This window comes from Acinonyx jubatus, chromosome C2, assembly GCF_027475565.1.
Source record: "Acinonyx jubatus isolate Ajub_Pintada_27869175 chromosome C2, VMU_Ajub_asm_v1.0, whole genome shotgun sequence".
Classification (NCBI taxonomy): Eukaryota; Metazoa; Chordata; class Mammalia; order Carnivora; family Felidae; genus Acinonyx; species Acinonyx jubatus.
The window spans coordinates 108,058,584-108,072,569 of NC_069384.1; the positions used below are offsets into that span (position 1 = coordinate 108,058,584).

A 13,986-nucleotide genomic window follows, 5' to 3' on the forward strand; every position below is an offset into this window, starting at 1 on the left:
AGGAAACTTGCAAAAACCTGGCACAATGTCATCACTGGAAAACAAAAGCAGCTATAAACCAATGGATTCCTTGGTACCTAACAAAATAATCCAAAGGATAACGCACTAAATGCAGATGGAGACCAGATTCTTCAAGACTGGCAGCTGGTCCATCATGGATGTCTGGAAAAAAAAACCTTATAAATTAGGGGAAATTATTTTTTTTAATGGAACATTTCATCACAACTATATAATCATAACCACATAGATTACATTTCTTAAATGCCAGGTGCTTTGATAAGGGCTTTGTAAACAATGCAATTTAATCCTCTCAACAGCAGTAGGAGGTAGGTGTATTGTTACAATCATTTCACTGATGAGAACTGAGCAAGAGAGATGTTAGGTAACTTCTTCCAGTTTATACAGCCAGCAAGAAGTGGGTCTGGGATTTGAACTTCAGGATCTGATGTCAGGGCCAGGTTTACATCGGTTATTATGATACATTCCATTAGGATACAAATGTGTATTTTCTACGGAAAGAGCATGAATAGTAATGACCAGTTAACCCCTCTCTGGTGAAAAGGACTTTTGGTATCCCTTTAGTTCAGTGTAGAAAGTTCAGTAGATTGAATTATGGAAATTTTCTTAATTCTAACTTATTGCCTTTATACCTGTACCACTTAATCTTTTCTAGTGTCCTGACTTCCTCAATGAAACAAAAGCTAAGGATATTCTTTCCATTAAAAAAAAAACCCAAACACATGCATAGAAACCATTGCTTAAAGCTTCAGAAAATGCATGGGCTTCAAGTAATTTAGGTTAAAGACTCATCTTCCCCTTCCCTTGTAGCATCTTCTTAGAAAGTTAAATTTTGGTTAATTAGCAGGATGGAGGAGTCCCCTGACCCTGCCAAAAACTTCACTTATTTATTAGATGTGTTACTTATTAGATCAACAAAACTGTAGTGCTTAATCAGTCTTGCTCTTTTCTGGATATAAAGAGAATTCGTTGACTTGAGCAGGTATTCATGGTAGAAGGTAGATATTTGAACTGAATTGGGTAATCTCATACGCCACTTGAATTTCAATGTTGCATTAAAAATTTCACTGTATAAATGTCTGAGCCCAAGTAACCAAGAGCTCTCAAACACTCCAAAGGACATTAAATGAATGACTTGAAAAAGATTAAATCTACTTTGTGTCAGTCAGTCCTTGCTTACCATAGTCCTGTCCCTGCAAGTTGTAGATGCATTCTAGCACTCCCTAAGCTGTGATGCCAAACCCCAGAATTGAGGAGCTGTCAACTTGACAAGATATTGGTAATTTTTCTTCCTCCATCAAATTGGGGTAGTGAAGCCTGACTTCAATACATAGAATTGTGACTTTTCTAAATTGCTATTGTCATCTTTATGACATCAGATCTGACCCCAGAAAAACCCAGCCTTGTTTCTGATTTTTCTCACTGCAGTCCAGGACAATTACCAGCTCCTGCATCTAGCACACTAACTCACCCTTCACTCTTGGTCACCCCTCATATATGGGTGACTTCTAAGTAATAATGTATCATAATCCTTGTGACTTGGTAATTAACAGCCAGGTCTTCCTTAATAAGACTTTGCCTTCACATTTCCCTTATTCCTATCTTTCTATGCCTCAGTTTCAGCTTCTACAAAGTTAGGATCATAATAATAGTTATCCATGGGATCATTAGTGAGGACTAAATGAGTTAATGCGCATGAAAAACATGGAACAGGGTCTGGCACTATCAGAATGTTGGCAGTGGCTGTTGTGAACATCGTTGATAGTAGTTTTATTGCCCTGGCTTGAGCTCAGCCAAGAATGACAGGCGGCCAGTTCCAGCTACAGTCCATGGTAGCCTACAGTTACTAATAGCCAGTTTGAGAGGAAAAATTCAAATATATTTATTCGATAATTTTTGTGATATCCACTATGTGCCAGGCACAGTGTTATTTGCTGACAACTCCCATGACCTAATAAAATCAGAGATGCTGTGCTAAAATAATAACTGAAAGTGTCACAAAGATATATTCAGAATATAATGTGACGCATGCCTAGAAACTTGGTCAGTGGAGTGTATGGTATTTTCTGGTCTACCATGGTTGAAGCAAAGATCCCTTTCCCAGCAGGGCTCCTGCCCTGGTAACTGACAAAGCTTAGTTTCTGTTCTCTTCTCTGCTCTTCTTATTTCTGTGGGCTTCCCATGGACAACCACAGTTCCTCACCTGTTGAGAGGGGTTTAGTCATTGCTCAGACATGGTAAACAGTTATGCTAGGCTCTTCTGATCTTATTTATCACAATTTTTGACTCTCATATTGGTTCTGTAAGTTGATTCAGCCTAATGGATTTGTTTGGTGCTTAAGTTGTATTAGGTATTGAGGGAAAAAGGTGAATGAATATTAAGCTGTTCTTGTCCTTTGAGGAGCATTATTATTCCATGTGGAGGAGACAGACTGCAAAGTAGGGCATCTCAATATGTTAAGGAGAGTCTGAGTTCACAGGGCACCATGGCACCCATTGATGTTAGAGCTTTCCCTCCACCTCCCGCTTCTCATTACAGCACGTACCGCCCATTATGTGAAAACATGGTGTTCCTGACTCACAGTCTGTAGGAGTTGTACTCTGAGTTTTACATTCTGTTTTTTTCCAGTACTGGTAATGGGGCTGTACTGAATCATTTATTTACACTTTCTTGGCCAGTTTATTTTGACATATGACATGTATTTGCTGATGGAGAAAACACATGCAGCTTGTAAGTATGGTGCAATGTTTTTCCTTTGGAAATAGAAACAAGAGAGACCTCATTGAAGTTTTACTAGCTAAATAGTTTTCTGATGTTCCTAAATGGGTCCAAAGTAGTCCTGCAGTATCCCTTCTGTGTGTATATACATGTGTACACATGCATGTTGTGAGGGATGGGAAGGATATAATAACACCTATACAATGCACTGTTTGGATAGTATTTGGGGCGAAGGAAAACAAGTGGCACATTGCTAATTTGGACCCTTTTACATGTTTCTTGCCAGACTGATTTGTCTGGACTAAGCATCTATACTTTCCTTAATCCTTAGTGTTTGCTATAAAATAATTTCTTGTTCCACGCATTTTTAAATTGGTCTGGATCTAGACTCAGTCAATATTCCACATAGTGCAGGAATTGCTCTCACTTTATTGATTGGACACTGCTCGTCTAATTGTAGAGTAACTTACTTCCTCAGACTTACTGTGCCTGTGACTCTGGCTGAGCCAGCAGCCTCACCGGTGAGCTCAGGCCTCCCCGCACGCGGTTGTCCTGACAGGTTCTTCACCTTTCCCCAAACAGTCTCTGCCCTTATATTCTTCTGGATTTCGTCCACACTGTTTATTCCGTGTGGAATAGCCTCTCTCTTCCCTTGACTCTACCTAGAGAACATGTCCTCACCTCTCAAGACCCATCTCAGATTCCGCCTGCCTGAGATGCCTCCTCCACCTTTCTGGCACAGTGTGGGGGCTCCCTGCACTGTGTTTCCACTGCACTCTATACCCACCATGGATGCATGTAACACCCATGACTCAGTATTGTAATGACTCATTTCTGTTTTGTTCTTTTTTTTTTTAATCAACAAAACTTTGAGCTCCATTTGGATAGGAAACTTCAAGTCATTTGACACTTCCTGATTACCCAACACAGTGCCTGCCATATACAAGAATTTCAACTGTGAACCAGATGAGTAAACTTTATAGTAATATTTAAAGAAACATCAAGAAGAGTATTATGTGGCTCTTTTCTCTTACCCATACTCAACTGTGTCAATCATCGATTAGTCCCTCTTTGGGCTTCCTTATTCTTCTTTAATATTGATTGTCATCTTTCATTCATGTATTTGCTTTTAGTACTGCAAAGCATTAGCACTTGATGTGTTTATAGTTGCCTGGTGGTTTGATGTATTAATATTTTAAGTACTGTTGGATTTAATAGCCTCTCTTTCTCTAAACTAGACCCACCAGTGAGATAATGCTGAATGCCTTCTCACTGCTCCTGTCTCTGAGACGCTCTAGCCGTTCAATCCTGAGTGGAACCATTTTCAAGGCAGAAGTGGCTTTTTGCTATTCTGTCTAGTAATTTAAGGAATGATTTTGAATCATATTTTCCTGCCTTAGTGGTTTATATCTTCATTTTTTTGTGACCAAAATTTATGAATAAAGATCAGGACACTTAGTTTTTCTCAATCATCTTAAACTGTCATGATCCCTGTTTCCCAGTCAGAGCAAGATTTTCTTGCAAGTTGTGATGCTCACTCCACCAACTCATTCTTGTGATGGAAGAACCTTCTACACACTGAAGGGGCTTCATGCTTTCTGTTATTGTTTTTAAAGCTAGATCTTGTCAGATACCTGCCTTTTGTTCACAGAGAAGCACTGCCATTTTCTTCCAGATATAATGGGAATGAAAAATGCCTCTCCAAACAAAAACATAAAATACTTTTTTTTACATATGCTGACAAAGAATGGAGTCTCAGAAAAGATTTCCTTTTGTGATAAATTAAACTCCAATTCATGAATCTTTAAAATTATTCCTTCCTTTCTGCTGTGGACATGAATTTCTAAAGTGTGTGTGTGTGTGTGTGTGTGTGTGTGTGTGTGTAGACATTAATTATTGACAGAGTGAAAAGTCGAACAAACCATGGCAAAAAATTCATCTTCATAGTAATTTATATACCCACGTCTCCTTGCTTTTCCTAATCCTGTTTCCTTATTATTTTAATGGTTTCTACCTTTACTACTAATGCATGAATGTGCCCTTGCTAACTCATCTTTTTAGTTGAAAAGTAAAAGCTATGAAATACAAACACACTTTGAAGTTAATAATAATAAGCTAGTATTTATTGAACACTTTCATGTAACCAGCACTCTAGTAAGGATTACCTCATTTTGGTCATGAATTATAATCAAAATGGAAACACTAAATGAAATCCTTAAAAGCAAAGTAGAAGCAGTACATTTATAAACCATAGAAATACCCTGATAATTTCTTTTGTCCTTACATAAGTGCAGCCCTCAGTCTGTATTTGATCTTCAGTTACCACAGACAAATTCATCTCACTCTCTTTTCTTGCTTTCATTTTAGTCAGAGAACATTAAAGAAATAGTATTTCTGGGGTACTGTGCCATTCGGGCATTCTTAGTGTATCAGTGCGTCACATACACTCAGGGGAGTTGTGAATAGTTACAGGAAATGAAACGTACAGAAATGAGGACCCATTTACATACCTTACTGTTACCTATTTTAACTCTGAAAATAGGCAGTATTTTTTTTAGAGGTTTTTAAGTTTCCAGTATAATTAACATACAGTGTTAAATTAGTTTCAGGTGTACGATATAGTGATTCAACAATTCCATACCTTACTGAGTGCTCATCACAATAAGTGTAGTCTTAATCCCCTTCACCTGCTTCCTCATCCCTCCACCCACCTCCCTTCTCTTACCAACAAAACAAAATCAGTTTGTTCTCTATAGTTGAGCTTATTTTTTTGTTTGTCTCTTTTTTTCTTGTTCATCTGTTTTGTTTCTTAAATTCCACATATGCGTGAGATCATATGGTATTTGTCTTTCTCTGATTGACTTATTGCACTTAGCATAATACACTCAGTTCCATCCATGTTGTTGCAAATGGCAAGATTTCATTCTTTTCTATGGCTGAGTAATATTCCATTGTATGTAAATACCAGTTCTTTATCCATTCATCTATCGATGGGACACTGGGGTTGCTTCCATACTCTGGCTATTGTAAATAATGCTGGAATAAACATAGGGGTGAATATATCTTTTTGTATTAGTGTTTTCATATTCTTTGGGTAAATACCCAGTAGTGTGATTATTGGATCATAGGGTACTTCTATGTTTAATTTTTTTGAGGAAACTCCACATTTTTTCCATAATAGCTGCACAATTTGCATTCTCACCAACAGTGCACGAGTGTTCCTTTCACTCCACATCCTCACCAACACTTTTTGTTTCTTATGTTTTTGATGTTAGCCATTCTGACAGGTGTGAGATGATATCTAATTCTAGTTTTGATTTGCGTTTCCCTGATCATGAGTAATGTTGAGAATCTTTTCATGTGTCAAAACAGGCAGTATTAAATTCGTACTTTGCTGTATTCAGTCAGTCTAATGTAGCAAGTTAATTACTTTTAATTTTTTGGTAGTAAATAATAGCAAAAGAAAAAACAAAGAGATGTAAAAATGTCTTCTCTCAAGGACTTTGAGAAACCAAAGTGATCTTATACTTTAGAGAAAAAGTGATTTTACAGAGTTGGAAGTAAAACCCAGGAAGATTCAATATCCTGCCCAAAGTCACAGAACCAGTTAGCAATGAGTAAGGTGAAACCCACATCTACTGTCTCCTGTGCAATCCTTTCTAGACCACAGAGAATATCTTTTTCTAGAATTTCTCCCTTTCCTTTTGATTTCCTTATCCCTTTTATTTTATTTTATTTTATTTTATTTATTTTTGTAACAACATGATACTTTTTATTACTCTTTCCTCTGCTTCAAATTTGTCTTGCTGGTTTCTCTACACCCTCTTGCCTTTGCCTTCTTTTCTTGGTTTATAAAAAGTTTTATTTCCCCTGCAGAATTTCTTTGTTTTTATCCTTTTAATGATTTTAAATTACCTCTTACTTTTACTATTTTCACTCAGAGACTCCGAGAAGGGATTAGAAATTTTGAGATGTTGGATGTCAATTGTCCAAATCAAATTAGCCAAAATAACAACAACCAAAAGCCAATAATGAAGAAAAATGCTGTTTAGCCAAGTATGTTCATCTTAGGTTTGTATTTGCTATTTTTTTTTTAATAGTACAGCTGTTGCAGCTGAATCCTGTATGTTGAAATTTGGATGGTTTTCATTTTGGAAGATAGTAATAAATCTGAGAGTAGAATAGTTATTCTAATAAAAATGTTTTTTTTAAAAGTACATATTTACACAGGAGAGAAAATAAATGCAGTGTTATTGGTTATTTATTGCTTTTAATTCACAATTTAGCAGCTACTTACCACACAATCTTATATTTATTCTCTGGTTATTTTATGTTGGCTCCATTTTCCAAGTAGAGTGCCATTAGACTACTGTGCCCAGTTTATATGCTAATTTTAAGTTTCAAATGTGCTTGTATTGTGTATATGCATTAAAGAAAGACATATATCTGCTCAAATAAACTCCATTTCCTGCCTTGTCTGAATCACATGTCAGGATCAAGTTCAAATAAGAGGGCAGACTCTGACCCATATGCCCCCTTGACTGAAGAAGTAGAAAGTGTTGTACACACAAAAACTGAGAAATGGTAAGATACCCTTTATCTTTCTCTTATCTCCCCATGGTGATCTCCTTTGACCTTCACCAGTGACCTGCACATGTGAGGCCTGCGATGTAACACAGTAAGGTTAAGATAGGAGAAGTATAAAGGGAGGCTTGGGAGAGACCTGTTATGAGCACAGGCACCTTGGCATTTTAGTAACTATCACCATTGCCATTAAAATGCAATGGTTTGTTCAAGCTGCCTTGAAAAAATTTTAAAAACATACAAAAACATTTAAAGGCATTTAAAAGCCCTTCATCTGTGTATGCATGTGTATTTAGTTATTTTGTTTGGCCCAAAGAGGATTAAAGAGACCAAGGGAATGTTCACTCACCGTTTCCAACTTTGCCGTTTTGCTGCAAAGTGTCATTTCTGATCACTGGTTTAGTTAAACATGTGCACAGAGCACGTAATTGTTGTCCAGGTTGATCTGAACAACACTGCTCCAAATTTCTGGCAGGAGTTATGATCAGAACACAACATTCATGAGAAATTAGACTTGGCCCACAACATACTCAGTGCACAAAGGAATCCAGGCAGTGGGTCTAGTAAAAATGAGGAAGTGGCTGTAAAAGAAATGTCACATATTCACCTCTCTTTGTATTCTTTTCGATGGTGATTTTTATAGAAATTTTATTCTGTTTCCTATCCACCTGCCTTTAATAATGTGTTTTCCCCTCTTAATTGTTCATTCAAATCTGCACTACAATTGAGTTACAGAATGAATACAGAAGCATCTAAAGGCCCTGGCTGGGAAAACAGAATTTAAAAAGATAAAGTAAATAAAGAAGACTACATTGTCTACCACTCCAGTCCAAAATGGTTTCTCCCTTCCTTGTCTTCTGTAATGTTTTAATCTGTCCTGCTATATCAGTCCTGATTGTCTGCTCTACCATATTTATGCCAGTTCAAAAGACAGAATAGTATATAATCAAATAAATTAGTTGTCTGTAAACTATCAAGTATCGCTGCATAGGCAGTGTATTTAAACTTATTTTATATGTTATTTCCGGTTCTCAATTTATGTCATAATTACTCTAAAAATTTTCTCTTACCTAGCCTCATGCTGGACAAAAGGAGGGTCTATATTATTGACTCACTTAATAATCATTAATTATAATTTTTGAAAATTATTCTCAACCACTGAAGAGCACACTGACTCAAGGCTAATATTCTTCAACGATAATCCCATTAAAGCCAGTAGCTTCTGAGAGAAACCTTCAATTGGAAAAAGAGTTCAGTTTCCTTTATTCCTAAATACATGTTTCCTTTCCCTTTTGAATAAATCAGGTAGATTTTTCCATTTGAAAATAATGATTATTTCTACATTGGTACAAAGTTCTAGATGTACCAAAAGCCTTTAATAAAAAAAAACAATTAAAAAATTGACTCTCATGACTATTAGTAATCCATTAACAGTAATCTCCTTGAAGATAGAGACTCTCAGGTATTATTTTTGAATTGTTTTCAGCACATAACAAGTGATGTTATAGAGGCTTCATTAAGGCATGTTGAATAAATGAATAGAGAGGTTTGATACTAGGGGAGTACATCTGTGACCGGCAGACCTTGGCTGTAACTATTGCTACCAAAGGAGAATTAACAGCATGAAAGGTATCTCATGATCAAATGAAAAATAGCATGAAAATGCCTTTTAATTTAGGAGTCATACTCCTGGGCTAATCACTGAGCATGAAGTTGTCTATAAAAGGGACACTTCCTATGAAAATGATTTGTTAACATTCATTTCATGATGGAGGTTTTACCACACGATACCTAGGTTTGCTCTGATAAGGATATCCAGTTGGAATTGCTACCTTATTTATATGTTATCTTAATAAGGGAAATGTGTCTAAATTAATTGGGAAAGATAAAGCACATGCAAAGCAGAGAATGAAGAAACATCAGTGATAGAAGGAAAAATCTGTAACCAGAGATAAAGAATTTCTTGATATTAAACCCAATAAAAAACACTTAAAAGGAAATGCACCATGTGCAAACCTCCGTCAGTTATCTGTCTCCTTTGCTGAATCCAGCTCCTTTTCCTCCTCTGTAATCGTCTCCCAAGGTTTCTACTCCTCCCACAGTGTGCTCTGTTTATCCCATTATTCACTGAAGCCACGGCTGGAGTTTGAGTGCAAGGCCATATTTGCAACTCTATGCAGATTTCTGTTTTAACATCCTATTTTCATTTCAAATTTAAGAACAGAACATCTGAACCCACTCACTTTAAAATAACTCTTTTGCCTAACTTCTTTATTTTCTTCTTCATTTAGTCACCTATTAGGGGAACTTGATCTTCTTTTATTTGCTACAACCAAATTCGCTCTGAAGCATGTATTTTTTAAAACATGTTTGGAGAATTTGTAAGAAAAGGGCACATTTACAAGGGTTTTACTCCCTCGTAGCAGTAAAGCTAACCAACAGAACTAAAAAAAAGAGCAATAAAAATGATCTCTATTGACTTTTAGAAAGGTCTTAACCTCATACTACAAATCCAACAGTTATTATCAAGACACAAGTTCAATCTAATGTATACAAAACACTAGTTTCTCAACACAGTGCAGCAAGTGTCATTAAGGTGTTGCAGAAATTAAGTGAAATTCAGGTGTTGCAGAAATAAGCAAACAAACAAATATGAAAGCCGCCAATAATGTCCACCAGTCAGAGAGGCATGGGCTATACGCATGAATAAACTGTGGGAAAGAACCGAAATATTTTGTCTTGAGCCAATTCTTCAACTGCAGCTCAGCCACAATTGAGGAAAACCTCGAGGCTAAGCAGCTTCTTACTAGATGGGCTACAATTTGGAAGCAGGTCTACTGTGAAACAAACTGTAGACAACAAATGACCAAATACTCAAGGACCTAAAATCAGAAGCACAGAATGTCATTCTGGTTGACTTTTCATCCTGGGTGAACACACTGAAGCAGGAGAACACCTCTTCCCAGCAACACCGTATGTGCTGTTGTGGTACCAGCTGGGTCTTCAGCCAGGCTTACTGGATGTGGAGATTGAGCTCCAACAAATTTTGAGACAAACAGCAGAAAAAAATCTCTTCTGCCTAAGTCCCACCTCCCTTCCTTTGGTTCTCAGGAAAGTGAATGAACATATGCCAACAACACTCAAACCTCCATGATGTTGTTTGTGAAGAGGAAGGTCTGAGGGGGTTAGAGAGATGTCTCCCACACTAGTTTAGGGAATATAGCAGAATGGCAGATCTGTACCCCGCCAAAGGTAAGAAAATTATATGAGAGGAAGGATCATGTTGCTTTTGTCCATTAGTCTATGGCCAATACCTCTGGCAGTACCTGCTACAGAAGCGGCTCAATAAGGATTTGATTAAAAAAACCGATCATTGCAGAAGGTAGGAGTATGGATGTTGAAGTCAGAGATGGTTAGGAGACTTAGATTGGCAACTTTTTGGCTTTGTGTCTTTGGGAAAGTTATATAAATTCATGTAATAATAATACCTATCTCACTGTGGGAATTAAAAGACATAATATATTTAAAGTGTTTAGCACATGACTCTGCTGGTTATCCCAGCTTGGTCCTCCAGCTTGGCTTGCTAGTAACACTATTTTCTACTCTTACCATTTGAGGCCTACAGAGTGGTAAGGGTTCTCCACCATTGAGGATCTTTGGGCTCCTCAACATCCCTTAATGGTTTCTTTAATCCCAACCACAACACTGTAAGGTTTACTTACATGAAAGTTTCTTCAATCTTTTGAATTGGATTTTGCTTCCTGATAGTATTTTGAGTGATATAGGGCCTAGAAAAGAGTAATAATGAGAAAGGATGAACTTCTGGTGGTGGTGTTGGTAAGTGGTATTAGTAATGGTCTTAGCAGTAGTAATCAGAGTAGTAGAGCAATAAGAATAGTGGCAACTGTCATTGTTACTGTTGAAGGGCAGAAAGTCTCAAAGTATGACAGAAAAACTGCTACAGCAAACAAACACAAACAAACAATCTAAAATCTATCTTGTATTCCCTAAGAAGAGAGACAACTTTAGACAATAACAATTTTGCATTATCAAGAAAATGAAAGAAAATGTGGAATTTTTTGATACAAGCTATTAAAAATATTGATATAGGGGCACCTGCGTGGCTCAGTTGGTTAAGCATCCAACTTTGGCTCAGGTCATGATCTGATGATTCGTGAGTTCAAGCCCCACGTCAGGCTCTGTGCTAACAGTTAGAGCCTGGAGCCCACTTCAGATTCTGTATCTTCCTCTCTTTCTGCCCCTCCCCTGCTCATGTTCTGTCTTTCTCTCTCTCAAAAATAAATAAACATTAAAAAAATTTTTTTAAGCTTTTGATATAAAATGATTAACTGATGTATTAACTAAAAATAACAGTACTAATAAAGGAAATAATGTAGAAAATTAAGGTTGTTACAAAATATTAGAATAAATTTTAAACTAGAACACGTATTAGTAATCTAAGAAATAGGATCAGTAACATACTTGAGAACTTAATTTAAAAAATTCCAAAGAAGCGGTGCCTGGGTGGCTCAGTCAGTTGAGCGTCCAACTTCAGCTCAGGTCACGATCTCACAGTTCGTGGGTTTGAGCCCCCTGTTGGGCTCTGTGCTGACAGCTTGTTCAGAGCCTGGAGCCTGCTTCAGATGCGGTGTCTCCTCTCTCTAACCGCCCCCCCCCCACTTGTGCTCTGTCTCTTTCTGTCTCTCAAACATAAATAAAAGTTAAAAAATTTTTTTTTAGTTCCAAGGAAAAATTTTTTAAATGAGGACTGTTAAATAGATATTAGAATCCAATATGTGGATAGTTGATTTTCTGAAAAAGAGAACAGAAAGAGTATTCAAAGAAATATTAGAATAAAAATACTTTAATGAAATGGCATCATCCTATAATTCAGAAAGTTTCATTGCCCATGAAAAAGAGAAAGAGATGAGACAGAGACAGAGAGAAAAAGGAGATAGAAAAAGGGGGAAAGGTTATCCTGGTGAATTAGTGATCTTCAGTTATGTAAAAATATTATTCATTATGCAGGCAAATAAGTAAGTTTACTTATCGGGCTTCTCATTAGAAGTTTTGGATAAAAGAAAGCAGTAGAGCAATATTATTAAAAAGTATTGAATATAAAATTGTGAACCAAGAATTAAATATTTAATCAAGTTTTTCATATGTCAAAGCTTAGAAAAATAGACTGAATAATTTAAAAAGTCCATTTGAATATTACTCGACAATCAAAAAGAATGAAATGTTGCCATTTGCAACAATGTGGATGGAACTAGAGTGTATAGTGCTAAGCGAAATAAGTCAGTCAGAGAAAGATAAATATCATATGACTTCACTCATATGTGGAACTGAAGAAACAAAACAGATGAACACAGGGGAAGGGAAGTAAAAATAAGATAAAAACAGAGAGGGAAACAAACCATAAGAGATTCATAAGTACAGAGAATAAACTGAAGTTTGTTTGAGGGGTGTTCGGTGGGGGGATGGACTAAATAGGTGATGGGCATTAAGGAGAGCACTTGTTGAGGATATCAATGACACAGTCACAGGGGTATAGAAAAACAAACATAGATTATATAGCAAATTACAGAAAACAAAAGAAATAAAAATAAGCTGGAGGATGTAAAACCAAATATGATTATTCAGGGGCACCTGGGTGGCTCAGTTGTTCAAGCATCTGACTCTTGATTTTGGCTCAGGTCATGATCTCACGGATCGTGGGATAGAGCCCAGAGCCCCATGTTGGTTTCTGCACTGACAGTGTCGAGCCTGCTGGAATTTTCTCTATCTCCCTCTCTTTCTATCCTTATCCTGCTTGTATGCATATGTGCACGTGCTCTCCCGAAATAAATAAATAAAATTTTAAAAAATATGACTGTTCAGTAATAATTACAAATAAAATAGTGTTTTAGGAGGGGGCGCCTGGGTGACTCAGCTGGTGAGCATCCGACTTCGGCTCTGAGGTCATTCATGGTCTCACAACTTGTGAGTTCGAGCCCTGCACTGGGCTCTGTGCTGACAGTCAGAGCCTGGAGCCTGCTTCAGATTCTATGTCTCCCCCCTCTCCCTGGCCCTTCTCTGACTCATGCTCTGTCTCTATCTCTCTCAAAAATGAATAGACATTTAAAAACGTTTAAAAATAGACTTTTAGGAGAAAATGATTCTATTCAAAAAACTTAAAATGATGTGCAATCCACAAAAGAGATACTGAAAATGTGTTTCAGAAAGTTTGAAAATAAATAATGATCCAAAGAAAAATCAACAGAAAACTAGTAGGAATAACGTTAAATTCAACAACTTACTTATGATGTGCCTTGACATAGTTTTCTTCATGTTTCTTCTTCCTGGGATTCATTGAGCTTTCTGAATCTTGGGTTTGCAGTTTTCATCAAATTTGGAATTTTTTGACTATTATTTCATCAAATATTTTATTATGTTCCCCCTTTTTCCCAGGACTGAAAACATGCATCTTAGGCTGTATAATATAGACTCATACTTCACTGAGGCTCTAACTTTTGTTGTCTTTCTTTCCTCCATTTCATTTTGGTAGTTTCTATCACCTTGTCTGCAAGTTCCCCCACTTTTCTTCTGCAGTTTCTAATCTATAATCACAGTATCATTTTTCATCTCTAGAATTTTGATTTGAATGTTTTTTATATCCCTCATTC

The 13,986-nt window shown here is 36.8% G+C and overlaps 1 long non-coding RNA gene across 6 annotated transcripts in view; it reads right to left on the reverse strand.

Moving 5' to 3' along the window:
- The window catches only part of LOC113599917 (uncharacterized), a 91,769-nt gene that overhangs the window by 28,321 nt on the left and 49,462 nt on the right, over positions 1-13,986 (reverse strand). For 4 of the 6 annotated variants that reach the window (XR_008297912.1, XR_008297914.1, XR_008297909.1 and 1 more), the window contains 2 exons: positions 7,671-11,109; positions 78-162 (listed from right to left, as the gene is read on the reverse strand). This is a non-coding gene — a long non-coding RNA (uncharacterized LOC113599917). The remainder of the gene's footprint in view (positions 1-77; positions 163-7,670; positions 11,110-13,986) is intronic. The other 2 variants (XR_008297911.1, XR_008297913.1) reach the window with 2 other exon arrangements.